The sequence below is a fragment of the Somniosus microcephalus genome, unplaced genomic scaffold, assembly GCF_052327205.1.
Source record: "Somniosus microcephalus isolate GS21.2 unplaced genomic scaffold, FLI_Smic_1.0 unresolved_chr4, whole genome shotgun sequence".
Classification (NCBI taxonomy): domain Eukaryota; kingdom Metazoa; phylum Chordata; class Chondrichthyes; order Squaliformes; family Somniosidae; genus Somniosus; species Somniosus microcephalus.
Window position 1 is genome coordinate 27,476,602 of NW_028225182.1, and position 15,509 is coordinate 27,492,110.

The following is a 15,509-nucleotide window of genomic DNA, read 5'->3' on the forward strand; positions in this document are numbered from 1 at the left end:
TAGACTCACGGGGCTACAATATTTATACATTTTCATAAATTGCAAGTCATCATGAGAATACAGAAAACTAGGCGATCACACGCTACACAAGTCATTTGTTTCTTTTTACAGAGTTCTGTTTAAAATTCACTTTAGCTTTCAACAAAATTCGTCCCTGAGACTGTCTCTACTCTGTTCTATAAACATTCTGTTTTGTCCTTTCTTATCTATGTGTATTGCATTCCCACAGTCCTGTATCAGCTTTTTACATTTAAACCATTCACTGTATGTCAAGTAGTCCATCATGCTTTGCGAATCATTGGTAAGGCAGTATGGGATTAATCCAGCTTAACAGCAGAGAATTCCACAGGTTCACCACTCTCTGGGTGAAGAAATTCCTCCTCATTTCAGTTCTAAATGGCTTACCCCTTATCCTTAGACTATGACCCCTGGTTCTCGACTCCCCGGCCATCAGAAACATCCTTCCTGCATCTAGTCTGTCCAGACCTGACAGAATTTTATAGGTTTCGATGAGATCCCCTCACAATCTTCTAAACTCCAGTGAGTATAAGCCCAATCGACACAATCTCTCCTCATATGTTATTCCTGCCATCCCAGGTATCAGCCTTGTGAATCTTCGCTGCACTCCCTCCATGGCAAGAACGTCCTTCCTCAGGAAAGGTGACCAAAACTGCACACAATACTCAAGGTGTGGTCTCACCAAGGCCCTGTACAACTGTAGCAAGACATCCTTGTTCCTGTACTCGAACCCTCTTGCTACGAAGGCCAACATACCATTTGCCTTCTTAACCGCCTGCTGCACCTGCACGCTTACCTTCAGTGACTGGTGCACAATAACACCCAGGTCTCTTTGCACTTCCCCTTCTCTCAATCTATTGCCATTCAAATAATAATCTGCCTTCCTGTTTTTGCCACCAGAGTGGATAACCTCACATTTATCCACATTATAGTGCATTTGCCATGTTTCTGCCCAATCACCCAACCTGTCCAAATCGAACGACCCCCTCGACCGCCTGCTGCCTGGACCAGTTGATGGCAGTTGAGTGTAAGTGAGACACTACAGTTCAATCTATGACACCCACAAGTTGTGTACTCAAACGGAGCAAGCTTGGGGTTTGATGTGGTGGAAGGCGAACGAGATGAGAATGGAAATAATCTAGAGTAAGAAAAGGCCCGAAAATTAAACAGTCTGGAACAGAACATCAATTTGTCTTCTCTTATCATGGAGAAATCAAATATTTGACACACTGTGTGTTTGAAACAAAGCTTATTTATTCACTGAAATAACAACAGAAAATGCTGGAAATACTCAGCAGGCCAGGCAGCATCCATGGAGAGAGAAACAGAGTTAACGTTTCAGGTCTGGGACCCTTCATCAGAACTGGAAAAAGCTGGAGATGTAACAGATATTACTAAGGTAAGAGGCAGGAAAGTTATCCTGGGTGGATCTGAAACACGAAGGGTGGAAGTTCAGTTGCAATCCACGTGGAATAAGTTGGAACCGGAGACAGTTGCTGAGGAAAGAGATGTGGCTGTGAAACCGAGTCTTGGAAAATGTTGCAAATGGGGATGGCAAAATCATACAGCACGAAAAATGGGAGTAAGGGTTAAAGTCTGAAATTGTTGAACTCAATGTTGAGTCCAGAAGGCTGTAAAGTGCCTAATTGAAAGATGAGGTGCTGTTCCTCGAGCATTATTTATTCACTATTTAAACAGAATATTAATCTCCAGCGCAGATACAGGAGTTATTAAGATCAGCAGAAACAAACCATAACTACTAGAATGAACATGGTTCAGTCATCAATCTGATCACAGTAAATCATGTTCCATTCACTAATCTGGTCTTTTACCCAGCATTCCCCGCGGTGGACCACGTGCCGCACCCAGACTACAAGAGCCCAGTGCGCAGGCGCAGGAGGGGCCGGTATATTGAGCATGCGCAGTGCGTTACTGGAGATGGAGAGGAGCTGAAGCCGGGAGGGCGATGGTGCAGCGGGTAAAAATCACGACGGAGGGAGTAATGGACCGGTAGATGGGTGGGGAGGCTTCATAAACAACTCGTGCAGGAGGTATGCCCCGAATAATAACCTGAAGATCCCGTGTTTGCAGTTGCGGGGATTTCTTCCCCTTACAGGCCTAGGTTAACGGCAGCTATCTTTGTAAAGGAGGGCGGAAAGTTTCAGTGCGACGTCACCCTATGCCTGAGAAAAAGAGCCTCGTGTCCAAAATAACAACAGAATGCTGGAAAAACTCAGCAGGTCAGGCAACATCCGTGGAGAGAAATTTGAGTTGACGTAACGGGTTGAAACCCTTCTTCAAAACTGGAAAGAAATAAAAAGATCGAAGGCAAAGCTGCGATCGAACAAAAGAAGAAAAAGAGACAATAAAAAGTATGCGAAGCCAGATGAGATGGTAATGGGCCCGTGGAGACAAAAGGCAGCTGAGATTAGGTGTGAAGTGTACTGGCAGGATAAGGACAGCTGCCAGGTGAGAGAGAGAAACAAAAGGAAAGGGGGGGGCGCGAAAAAAAGGGACCCAAAACAAAGGGGCGGAAAAAATTAAAAGGAAAAAGTAATAGGGGCCGAGGTTATGATCTGAAATTATTGAACTCGATATTGAGTACATTGGGGAGACCAAACGCAGATTGGGTGACCGCTTTGCGGAACACCTCCGTTCAGTCCATAAGGGTGACCCCGAGCTTCCGGTCGCCTGTCATTTTAATTCACTGCTCCATTCCCACTCGGACCTCACCGTCCTTGGCCTCTTGTATTGTTCCACGGAAGCTCAACGTAAACTTGAGGAACAGCACCTCATCTTCCGATTAGGCACTTAGCGAGTTCAATAATTTCAGATCATAACCTCGGCCCCTATTACTTTTTTCCTTTTAATTTTTTCCACCCCTTTTGTTTTGGGTCCCTTTTTTTCGCGCCCCCCCCCACACCCTCCTTTCCTTTTGTTTCTCTCTCCCACCTGGCAGCTGTCCTTATCCTGCCAGTACACTTCACACCTAATCTCAGCTGCCTTTTGTCTCCACGGGCCCATTACCATCTCATCTGGCTTCTAATACCTTTTATTGTCTCTTTTACTTCTTTTGTTCATCGCAGCCCTGCCTTCGATCTTTTTATTTTCTTTCCAGTTTTGAAGAAGGGTTTCGACCCAAAACGTCAACTCAAATTTCTCTCCACGGATGTTGCCTGACCTGAGTTTTTCCAGCATTCTCTGTTTTTATTTTGGATTTCCATCATCTGCAGTATTTTGCGATGAGCCTTGTGTCCAATGCGGGGAATAAAGGCCCACAGCCTCCCCGGGCCCCGGGCCCTGAACAAGGGACTGGAGAAACTCGCTGCCCCGCGGATCAGACAATCAGCCGGCGCTAGTCCCGCCCCTCGGGCTCCCCGATTGGTTGGAGGACCCGCCGCCGGATCGCTCCTCCAGTCCCGCCCACTGGGTGCCGCTAGTCCCGCCCCTCGGGCCCTCCGATTGGTTGGAGGACCCGACGCCGGCTCGCTCCTCCAGCCCCGCCCACTGGGTGCCGCAAGCCCCGCCCCTCGGGCTCCCCGATTGGTTGGAGGACCCGCCGCCGGCTCGCTCCTCCAGCCCCGCCCCGCTCGCACCCTATTGGTGGGAAGCTGCCGTCAATCAGGCGGCGGGCCCGGGTGACGTGGCCCCGAGGAGATCACGTGAACCGTCCAAGTGCCGCCGCTCGGTCCGGGGCCTCGCGGACCCTGAGGTTTTTCTATTTCTCTCGATTCTCTCCCGATCCACCCCGCGCCATTCTCCACCCAATCGGAGCGGAGAAAACTCACTTCGCGTCATCGATCGCGACTCTGGAACCGACACCAAGGCCTTTCCCCGGAATGGCCCCGCGCCGACTCCGTCCGGCAGGATCCGAGTGCGCAGGCGCAGCTCCGAGTGGGGGAGGGGGGTTGATCTCCTCTGGGCATGCGCGGTTGTTGCCCTTGGTGACCGGGAGGGGTCGCTGTGCCGGACTCGGCCCAAACCGCCGCTCCCTGTGCGCATGCGCGGACTCTCGGCTGTCAATCAACCAACTGCCAGAAGAGTTCGCTGGTGAGACCAGTGAAGGAAGAAAGACTTGCATTTATATAGCGCCTTTCACCACCACCGGACGTCCCAAAGTACTTTACAGCCAATGAAGTACTTTTTCAGTGTAGTCACTGTTGTAATGTAGGAAATGCGGCAGTCAATTAGCGCACAGCAAGCTCCCACAAACAGCACTGTGATAATGACCAGATAATCTATCATTTTTTTATGTTGATTGAGGGATAAACATTGGCTCGGACACTGGGGATAATTCCCCTGCTCTTTCCCACATTACAACAGTGACTACTTCATTGTAGTACTTCATTGGCTGTAAAGCACTTTAGGATATCTGGTGGCACTATATAAATGCAAGTCTTTCTTTCCTGAAATAATGCCATGGGATCTTTTACATCCACCTGAGAGAGCAAACAGGGCCTCAATTTAACATCTCATCTGAAAGACGGCACCTCCAACAGTGCAGCACTCCCTCAGCACTGCACTGGAGTGTCAGCCTGGATTTTTGTGCTCAAGTCTCTGGAGTGGGACTATGAACCCACAACTTTCTGACTCAGAGGCGAGAGTGCTGCCCACTGAGCCACTGGCTGACACTAAAGAGCAAGCAGTTCTGACGAATGGTCATCGACCTGAAACGTTAACTCTGTTTCTCACTCCACAGATGCTGCCTGACCTGCTGAGTATTTCCAGCATTTTCCGTTTTTATTAAAGAAACGAGGGAGTGATTGCTGACGGGAAGAATGTTGGGTCGTCCTGCGCATGCGCACCTCCCTGGCGGCTGAGGCGAAACACCGACTCGCCCCCACCTGAGCCGTGCACGCGTACCAGATGTTGCGGCTCCGCATGCACGCCCGATGTTCCAACCGCGGGGTTTTGTGTGCTGAGCATGCGTGTTGCGCAACGATCGGGACGGGCGATTGTAGAGCAGGAGGGAGAGCGCGGGGGCCATGAGCACATGCGCGGGACTCAGAGTCAACAGAGCACTTTCTGCAGAGCTGGGGGCTTGTGGGTATTACAGCCGCCATTACTGCTGATCCTTTCAACCAACCTGTGCAGCAACTGGGGCCTGAAAATCAGCTTCACTGCCCCTAGGTTCAGAAAGGGGAAAATTAAACAACCGTTTGTCTGATCCTTTTCTGATCTCAATTTACAGGGTTATAGAAGTGGAGCAGTTACAGGCGGGAAGCTCAGACCAAACCACGCCAAGATCTGACAGAGTCGCTGGATTCATCAGGACCTGAATATCATCGGCCTTTGCACATGGAAGGAGAGAGCAGGGATCGCAACGCAGACGAACTGCACACGTGTTCAGTGTGTGGACGCGGATTCAGCCGATCGCCTGACCTGGTGAGACACGTGCACCATCACACCGGGGAGAAACCGGGTAAAGGTGGGGACGGCGGGAAGGGCTTCAGTTCCCCGTCTGCATTGAAAGTTCAACGGCGCAGTCACACCAGGGACAGTCTGTTCACCTGCTCCGTGTGTGGAAAGGGATTTGTTTGTTCATCGCACCTACAAACACACCAGGGAGTTCACACTGAGGAGAGACCATTTCAGTGTCCTGACTGTGGGAAGAGCTTTAAAAGCACTCAGTATCTGAAGGGACACCAGCTTGTTCACACTGATGAGAGACCATTTCAATGTTCTGACTGTGGGAAGAGCTTTAAAAGCCCCCGGGAGCTGAAGAAACACTGGTTCCTACACACTGGGGAGAGGCCGTTCACCTGCTCCATGTGTGGGAAGGGATTCGCTTGGTCATCCAACCTGCTGGATCATCAGCGACTTCACACTGGGGAGAGGCCGTTCACCTGCTCTGTGTGTGGGAAGGGATTCACTCAGTCATCCAACCTGCTGGTACATGAGCGAGTTCACACTGACGAGAGGCCCTTTAAATGTTCTGACTGTGGGAAGAGCTTTAAAAGCTCCGGGGAGCTGAAGGGACACCAGCGAGTTCACACTGACGAGAGGCCCTTTAAATGTTCTGACTGTGGGAAGAGTTTTAAAAGCTCCCAGTGGCTCAAGAAACACCAACACCGACACACTGGCGAGAGGCCGTTCAGCTGCTCTGTGTGTGGGAAGGGATTTGCTGATTCATCCAACCTGCTGGTACATCAGCGAGGTCACACTGGGGAGACGCCGTTCACCTGCTCTGTGTGTGGGAAGGGATTCACTCATTTATCCAACCTGCAGACACATCAGCGAGTTCACACTGACGAGAGGCCCTTTAAATGTTCTGACTGTGGGAAGAGCTTTAAATGCTCTGGGGAGCTGAAGGGGCACCAGCGAGTTCACACTAACGAGAGACCCTTTAAATGTTCTGACTGTGGGAAGAGCTTTAAAAGCTCCAGGGAGCTGAGGGTACACCAGCGAGTTCACACTGGAGAGAGACCGTTCACCTGCTCTGTGTGTGGGAAGGGATTCACTCAGTTACCCAACCTGCTGACACATCAGCGAGTTCACACTGACGAGAGGCCCTTTAAATGTTCTGACTGTGGGAAGAGCTTTAAAAGCTCTGGGGAGCTGAAGGGGCACCAGCGAGTTCACACTAACGAGAGACCCTTTAAATGTTCTGACTGTGGGAAGAGTTTTAAAAGCTCCGGGGACCTCAAGAGACACCAACACCTGCACACTGGGGAGAGGCCGTTCAGCTGCTCTGTGTGTGGGAAGGGATTCACTCGGTCATCCCACCTGCTGGTACATCAGCGAGTTCACACTAGGGAGAGACCGTTCACCTGCTCCGTGTGTGGGAAGGGATTCACTCAGTCATCCCGCCTGCTGTTACATCAGCGAGTTCACACTGGGGACGAGACCGTTCACCTGCTCCGTATGTGGGAAGGGATTCACTCAGTCATCCAACCTGCTGACACACCAGCGACTTCACACTGATCATAGAATCTAACAGCACAGAAGGAGGTGATTCGGCCCATCGTGTCTGTTGGAGGAAAATTTTAAATGGCACCGTAGTGCCTGCTGAAATGCTTGACATTTATTGACATTTTGCAGACACTGGCATAACAGACAGCTGACTTGATCTGCTTGCACCAACTTGTGATATCACTTGTACAGACGTAAGACAGGAACGGCTAGTCAACTGTTGGGGTAAAACTGTAAGAGCAAAAAATTATGTTTAGGAAGAACAAGGGAGGTAAATGGTGTTTAAGGGCGGGGTTACGCAACTGGCAGGACATAGGTATCACTGTGAGAATAGGGTTGCGAAATACCAACATGTCACATGAAAGAAGCTAGCTAACAGTAATATAATTAAATTGTTTGTGAAAGAAGCTAGCTAACGGTATAATAATATAATTAACTTGTTTTTGACAGAATGTGATTAAGGGATGCTAAGGTATCGGATTGGCCAAAGTTGAAGGATGCTAAAGTACCAGATTGGCCAAGGAATTAATGTAATAACTGCTAATCTGGTACCTTTCCTGTTTTTAAACTGTATAAAAGAAGCTCGGCTACTATTGTAAAACCAAGAAGCTGGCAGCTGAGACCGCGGGGTCTACTGTTCTTCTTCTCCCAGAGCGCTCTGTACATTAAACTGTGCATTTTTACTTCTCTCAAACTATTTGGTTGTGTGAGTTTATTCACATAAGTCTAAGTTGGGTAACGCGTCGACCTCGTATATCACTTGGCCCGCTCAGGCTCCAATTAGACCCTAACAAATTGGCGTAGTCAGCAGGATCAGCTCGGAGGGCGCCGGAGCACCCAGAGGTGATCTCGGGCGAGTAGTCAAATTTTTGACCGTCCATCAATTAGCGACGCTAGACGGGTGACACCGGAGCACCGACTGATCAAAAGAACAAGAAAGGGGTTTGACGAGAGGTGAGAATTCACAGTTAACCGAAAGTTTGTGGTATTCTTTGTTTATTTGTATCTCGTAGGGCATTTATAAGGATCATAAGGTAAAACTCGTAGACGTCGCTTACTACCTTCGGGGTTGGACTGGCAGAAGGTCCCGGGGAACCACCGATATATAGGTTGCACGTACGCTCGCTTCTCTTCATGAGGAGGACGTACCTCTGACAACACAGGGTAAGAAGAGGATTTACAAGATGACAGGTAAGGGTCAAACATGGGGGCCTTCGGGCTCCCTTAGTAATCAGTATATGGCTGATAGGAGAACCCTAATTTAAAAAATGCGGAGAGATGGATGGGATACGAGTCAGACATTGGGAGCACAAAGAGAATGGTGGGAAAAGGAGGAAAAGGACAAGACTAAAAAGGCAGGAATACCCTTGGTCCACCAATTGGTTGGCTTACAAGAAGCCGTTGAAAAATGTAAGATTGGAATAAAAGAAAGAGATGGTAAGTTAGAAGCCAAAGATGTCAAAATTAGGGAACTAGAGAAGAAACTCGAGTATTTAGAATCAAGTAAAAATACGTATGGAATGATGCCAGTATTGGGAGATATGGGAGAACCCATCCCACCCTATGAAGAAAAAACAGCCGCCACGGCCCCAAGTACGGGGAAGAGGCAGGAATTGAAACATTTGCCATGGCCCCTGTGGCACGGGGAGGCACGATAGCCGCCCCCTCTGCAAAATGGACACCATTCACGCCCGGTGATAGACAACAGATAATGCAATTTTTGGGCTCATTAAAACCCCGTAGCAATAATAGAGAGTTCTGGAAAAACTTAGAACGAACATGGCAAAGTCACCAATTACATACTAGAGATGTACATCAATTAGTGAGAGCAGCCTGTCCCGCGGACAGATGGAGACTTATGGGGCAGGGAGCCGCACCACCTACCCAATTTAGGGATGGCCAGTGGGCACTTCAATTGCCTCACACTACTGAAGTAAATGCATTGCAGGCAATTTTTATACCATTTAAGGCAGAAGTACAAAGGGTGTTGGGGGCAGCACAGACAAACTGGAATAAAATCACAGCTTGTAGACAACAAAAAGGAGAAGGGTCTTCTGAATTTGGTGAATGATTGTTTACGATATACGAAGAGAGTTCGGGCCAAATTAACCCCCAAATGGAAGACCCTGCCTTTGTACAATTATTTAAAGATGGGTTAACAACCGAACACCAAAGGATCCTAAAAATGGGAGTTGTGGCTGCTAATACCTATGATGCAGTTGTCCAATGGGCATGCTCTGTAGATGCCCTGGAGGCCCAACAATCCCACGCTGTCCGTATCAAGCAAGAAAAGGTAGCAGCCGTACAAGGAAACGGCCAGGAAGCACGACCCAAAACGAAGGGAAATTGTCACAATTGTGGGAAACAAGGACACTTTGCTAAAGAATGTAGAGCCCCGCGACAGGAATGCTCATTTTGTAAAAAGAGAGGTCACACATGGGAAAAATGTTATCGTAGATTAAACCAAGAACAGGGAAAAATGACCAGTGATGAATACCGAGAACTCCAAGCCTTTAGGGATGCTCGGGACAGAGGGCACTGACATGCAGCGGCCCCCGTAATTAAAGATAAGGGAGATAGTAGAATTCATGTGTCCGCACTAGTAGGGGGCCGACAGTGTAACATGCTAGTGGACACTGGCGCGCATCGATGTCTATAACCGATTTACCTTTACCCATCACACAAACTAACATTTATTTGACCGGATTAGGGGGAACAAAGACCCCCGCCTTTTTAAGTACAGTACAAGTGGTCGAATCAGATGGCCATTTGATCCCAATGAGATTTTATGTGTGTAAAAATAATGAAGGAACTATAATGGGAAATGACCTTATGAGGAAATATAAAATCCTGATTGACTGTCATAAAGGAAAATTGATCTGGCCTAGACAGGATGGAAGTAAAACTGAAGTAAACCAATATGCTGCAAATTGCACTAAAATAGCAACTGCTAAACCTCTTTTCCGGGATTGGAAATTAGAAACTGGTAATTTTGGAACAATATGTAATGCCGTAAAAGGCGTATGGGCAGAGGATAAATTAGATACCGGAAAAGTAAGAATGGAACCAATTAAAATCCCTGGACCAGAGCATAAACCGCATAGACAATGCCCAATAAAACCCGAAGCTAAGAAAGCAATTACGGAAATAATTAAAACATTGGAAGAACAGGGAGTAGTGCGTAAAACGGAAAGCACAACCAATTCCCCTACCTGGCCGGTAGGAAAACCCGATGGAACTTGGAGATTAACTATTGACTATACCGCTTTAAATAAAGTAACACCAAAGTTACATCCTATTGTAGCAAGTCCAGCGACAATATTAAATGGGTTAAGCACAGAACATAAAGTTTTCACAGTATTAGATATTGCAAATGGATTCTGGTCATTACCTTTGGACCCAGAATCCCAGGAGAAATTTGCGTTCACTGTAGGAGATATGCAATACACATGGACCCGCTTGCCACAAGGGTTCCATAACAGTCCGGCTATATTCCATAGAGTCACGCAGTCTCTACTGGAGACAGTTGACCTCCCGAAGGGAAGTACTATTCTACAATATGTGGATGACCTCCTCATTGCTTCAGAGAAGGAGGAAGACCACAATTGTGCACTCTATTTGGTGTTACGAGCACTAAATAGTAAAGGGTTTAAAGTGAACCCCAAAAAAGCGCAAGTTGGGAAATCAGAAGTAACCTATTTGGGCCATCAAATTTCGCAAGGAACTAAAACAATGCCAGAAGATAGAAAAGCAGCTATACGGGCTATGCCCAGACCCAGTACAGTTAGAGGAGTTAGGAAAGTATTAGGACTCTTTAACTATAGTAGGAACTTCATCCCCAACTTTGCTAAAATAGCGGAGCCAATACAAAGATTAGTAAAAGGAGGGAAAGCGGCCCTCGATCAGATAGAATGGGGATCGGAACAAGAAAATGCGTATACCGAACTAAAAACTGCCTTAACATTAGCTCCAGGATTAGGATTATTACCCAATATAGGTAAGCCATTTCACATCTATTGTGAAAATGAAGGAGGCTTCTACGCTGCGGTAGTCACTCAAGACCACGGGGGTGATAATAGACCGGTAGCCTATTATTCCACATGACGATGTCCGACAGCAGCCGGACTTTCTCGGTGTGTAGCTGCCCTGGATTGTGCAGCATGGGCGGTAAAGGTTAGTGAGCCCATCGTAATGACAGGAGAAATTATCCTCCATGCCAAACACACCTTGGCAGAAATGTTAAATACCGGAAGATTAAGGTCAGTTTCAAATATGAGGAGGGCAAGATGGGAAGCCGTATTAGTACCAGCGGATAAATCAGTAGGAATAATTCGGGACACCGGAGTTAACCCAGCCACAGGAATGTTAAATGAAGGAGAACCACATAAGTGTGGGGATATAGATGAGGAAGCTGAGGAAAGTTGGATTAAGGAAGAAGCTTTGGAACAGACAGAAGAGGTCTTCTATGTAGATGGATCCTGCAAACATATTAACGGCTTACCTAGAACAGGTTGGGCAATAGTGGACAATACTCTTAAAACAGTAAAATCCGGGCGATTAGAAGGAGGACTATCCGCACAGGTTGCGGAGATAGTCGCCCTAACCAAAGCCCTTGAATTAGCAGAAGGAAAAACTGTCAATATTTATACAGATAGCCGGTACGCCTTTGGGGTAGTACACGACTATATGACAGCCTGGGGAAGACGTGGATTTGTAACCACTACTGGGGAACCTATTAAACATCAACAACGAATAAGAGCCTTATTAGATGCGGCGGCAAAACCAAGTAAGGTAGCCGTTATAAAAATAAAGGCACACCAGAAGGCCCCAGAACAGGGTAACCCTGACTGGCTAAATCAACAGGGTAATCAGGCGGCCGATTTGGCGGCCAAGGCAGCTCTAGAATTAGAGGAAGAGGAAGACAGTTATCCCGTAGGCAGCGTACAAATGGAAGAAATTGAAATACAGAAATTGCAGAAAGATACCCCGCCAGTAGAAAAGGATGAATGGAAACAGAAAGGGGCAGTACAAGGATCAGATGGAATCTGGAGGAAGGATACTAAAGTATTAGCACCAGAGTGTGTAAGGTTAACGTTACTGGATCTGCATCATGGCCTGATGCACTCAGGACGAGATGCCATGCAGGAAGCTCTCTCAAGAGATTGGTGGTGGCCTGGAATGGGAAGAGAGAAAGCAAAACACTATCACCGGTGTGTGACGTGTGCACAATATAATCCAGGCAGGCCTGTAAAAATTAGAATGGCACATCAGCCTCAACCTAGGGGACCTTGGGAACACTTACAAATTGACTTTACTGGCCCCCTGCCATCATCACACGGAAAAATATATTGTTTAGTAATAATTGATCAGTTTACAAGGTGGGTCGAGGCTTTTCCTACCTGAAATTGTACCGCATTAACAGTTGCGCGTCTTTTGGCAGAAGAAGTTATCCCAAGGTGGGGAGTACCATTGCAAATAGATTCTGATCAAGGAACGCACTTTACTGGAACAGTGGTAAAAACCATTTGCAAATTGATGGGAATCAAACAGAAATTCCACATACCCTACCACCCCGAAAGCTCCGGGATGGTAGAGAGAATGAACAGAACTTTGAAATTAGCTCTGGCCAAAGCTATAGCCGAAACTGGAAAAACATGGGTGGAGGTGTTACCCATAATATTAATGAAGTTGAGAGCAACTTCCAATCGTACCACTGGACTAACCCCTTATGAACTAATGACAGGACGAGCAATGCAATTACCAGAAGGCATTATAACAGGTGGAGCAGATGTGGGGCCCTTAAAAGACAGGCTAAAACGATATGTGTTGGAACTAAGTAACCAACTAAAAGAAATGAGGGTGGGGGTTAGGAACCGTCAACAGGAAAGGGACGAGGAGCTGAAATTACAAATGCTCCCCGAGGTTCCACCCGCTGGATCTAAGGTAATGTTAAAAAACTTAACTGGAAAACCGGGACTTGCCCCAAAATGGTCTGGACCCTATGAGGTTATAATCAGTGGAGACACCTGTGCCTGTCTGGACATAAGGGGTGCAGGAAAGTGGAAACATTGGACCCAATTAAAAGTCTATAACCCATAAATTGTTCCCGAGAGAAAAAAACCATGTAATTAAAACCTACAGATTGAATACTGCAAGCAAAAGGTGACAGCCCCAAAACAACATGAGGCTGTTAAGTGTTTTATGTATAGTTGCGTTAATTGGTATTGTCACGGAAGGTATACTTAACTCCCACAAGAAAAGGGAGCTGCATTAAATACGTTTTTATATATGTCATATAAGTAATCCAAACTGAGTGGGATAGATGCCTGTTGGGTATGTAGCCATACTCCCACTCATGCGAAAGGAGGGATACCCTTGCGACATATACCCTTGAACCTCACAGATATGGCAGAATGGATAATTAATAAAAATCATACGAAACAGAAAAATACCACCTTATCCACCTTCGGAAATACATGGGAACAGAAATGGACTAGCCTAAGGTATGTGTTCCGGGGGGGAGGATATTCGTTAGAAAATTTTTAAGAATGCTTTAAGCCAACATATGATTATACGAAAGAACCCCCCTTTTTAGTCCTTACCAATACGTCAGGAAAGGGCCAGCTGATCGGGGAGATATGTTGGGAGCGCGGTACAGAACAGACTGAAGGGATCAGAATTGATGTGGGGAAAAGTCATTGTATACAAAATTTTACCACATATAATGCAGGAAATTCCATGGAAAGCTGGTGGTTCAATACCACCAATTTGATGAATTTGACCAATAATAAACCATGGAATGGGACCAGGCGAACAGATACTGACAACCAGATGGGTTTTACCGTCTTCCGCGCCAACATAAACCCCAAACAACCAGGACAGATAATGACAGCCTATAATGGGACATACTTCATATGCGGTCATAGAGCATACCCCTGGTTACCAGAGAATTGGGCAGGATCATGCTATTTGGGGTATGTAGTACCATATATACACCACATAAAGGAATTGAAAGACCACCACAAGCATAGTCGTACTAAAAGAGAACTTCCCACCTGGCAGGTGGTACTAGGAGCTATGTTCCCCACGGCTGGAATAGTGTTTACTTCTCAAGAAATATGGTTATTGGCAATCATAATTGAGGGAGTAGCCAATGACATGGCTGAATCCCTGAGAGAGATGAGTGCCGAAATGGTAGCCCTAAGAACTGTTGCCCTACAATATAGAATGGCACTAGATTACCTACTAGCTGCACAGGGAGGTACACGTGCCATGATCGGAGCAGAATGCTGTAGATACATCCCAGGCAGTTCTGAAAATATTACCAACCTAGCGGACCATATTCAAAAACAAGTAGCTTTGCTCCATCAATCCAACATTGGAGGCGGATGGTTTGATTGGTTACTGGGAGGATCAGGCTGGGGTGCTTGGCTAATGCAAATGATATTGATCCTGGTTGTGATATGTATACTGCTGTGCAGTGCATTGAGTATCATTAAAATGTGCTGTCAAGCTGCTGTGAAAGCTGTGCTGCCAGTAGCTTCTGTCGAAGAATACACCGACCTCCTGCCCAGAAATACGGGTGAAGAAGAAGAAACGTATGATGACATGGCCGGAATGGCCGGTTCTCACGAGATGAATCAGTGGTTGTAAACCAACCCTGTGAAGAAACGAAGAACGATGGTCATCTGGGAGCAAGAGGATCGTGCTCCAGGACCAAAAGGAGGGGCTGTTGGACGACAATTTAAAATGGCACCGTAGTGCCTGCTGAATTACTTGACATTTATTGACATTTTGCAGACACTGGCATAACAGACAGCTGACTTGATCTGCTTGCACCAACTTGTGATATCACTTGTACAGACGTAAGACAGGAACGGCTCGTCAACTGTTGGGGTAAAACTGTAAGAGCGAAAAATGATGTTTAGGAAGAACAAGGGAGGTAAAGGGTGTTTAAGGGCGGGGTTACGCAACTGGCAGGACATAGGTATCACTGTGAGAATAGGGTTGCGAAATACCAACATGTCACATGAAAGAAGCTAGCTAACAGTAATATAATTACGTTGTTTGTGAAAGAAGCTAGCTAACGGTATAATAATATAATTAACTTGTTTTTGACAGAATGTGATTAAGGGTTGCTAAGGTATCGGATTGGCCAAAGTTGAAGGATGCTAAAGTACCAGATTGGCCAAGGAATTAATGTAATAACTGCTGATCTGGTACCTTTCCTGTTTTTAAACTGTATAAAAGAAGCTCGGCTACTATTGTAAAACCGAGAAGCTGGCAGCTGAGACCGCGGGGTCTACTGTTCTTCTTCTCCCAGAGCGCTCTGTACATTAAACTGTGCATTTTTACTTCTCTCAAACTATTTGGTTGTGTGAGTTTATTCACATAAGTCTAAGTTGGGTAACGCGTCGACATCGTATATCACTTGGCACGCTCAGGCTCCAATTAGACCCTAACCCCAATCCTAACCAATAACCACTAACCCCAATCCTAACCAATAACCACTAACCCCAACCACTAACCCCAATCCTAACCAATGACCACTAACCCCAACAACTAACCCCAATCCTAAC

The 15,509-nt window shown here is 46.7% G+C and overlaps 2 long non-coding RNA genes across 2 annotated transcripts; one reads left to right on the forward strand and one right to left on the reverse strand.

Annotated features, from left to right (window-relative positions):
• Positions 1 to 1,250: 1,250 nt before the first annotated feature.
• On the reverse strand, positions 1,251 to 3,893 carry LOC147090058 (uncharacterized). The gene is made up of 2 exons (XR_015075285.1): positions 3,807 to 3,893; positions 1,251 to 1,514 (listed from the first exon to the last, which is right to left on the reverse strand). It is a non-coding gene; the product is annotated as an uncharacterized LOC147090058 (long non-coding RNA).
• Positions 3,894 to 5,215: 1,322 nt separating this feature from the next.
• On the forward strand, positions 5,216 to 15,289 carry LOC147090059 (uncharacterized). The gene is made up of 3 exons (XR_015075316.1): positions 5,216 to 5,403; positions 7,944 to 8,121; positions 13,072 to 15,289. It is a non-coding gene; the product is annotated as an uncharacterized LOC147090059 (long non-coding RNA).
• The last annotated feature ends 220 nt before the right edge of the window (positions 15,290 to 15,509 follow it).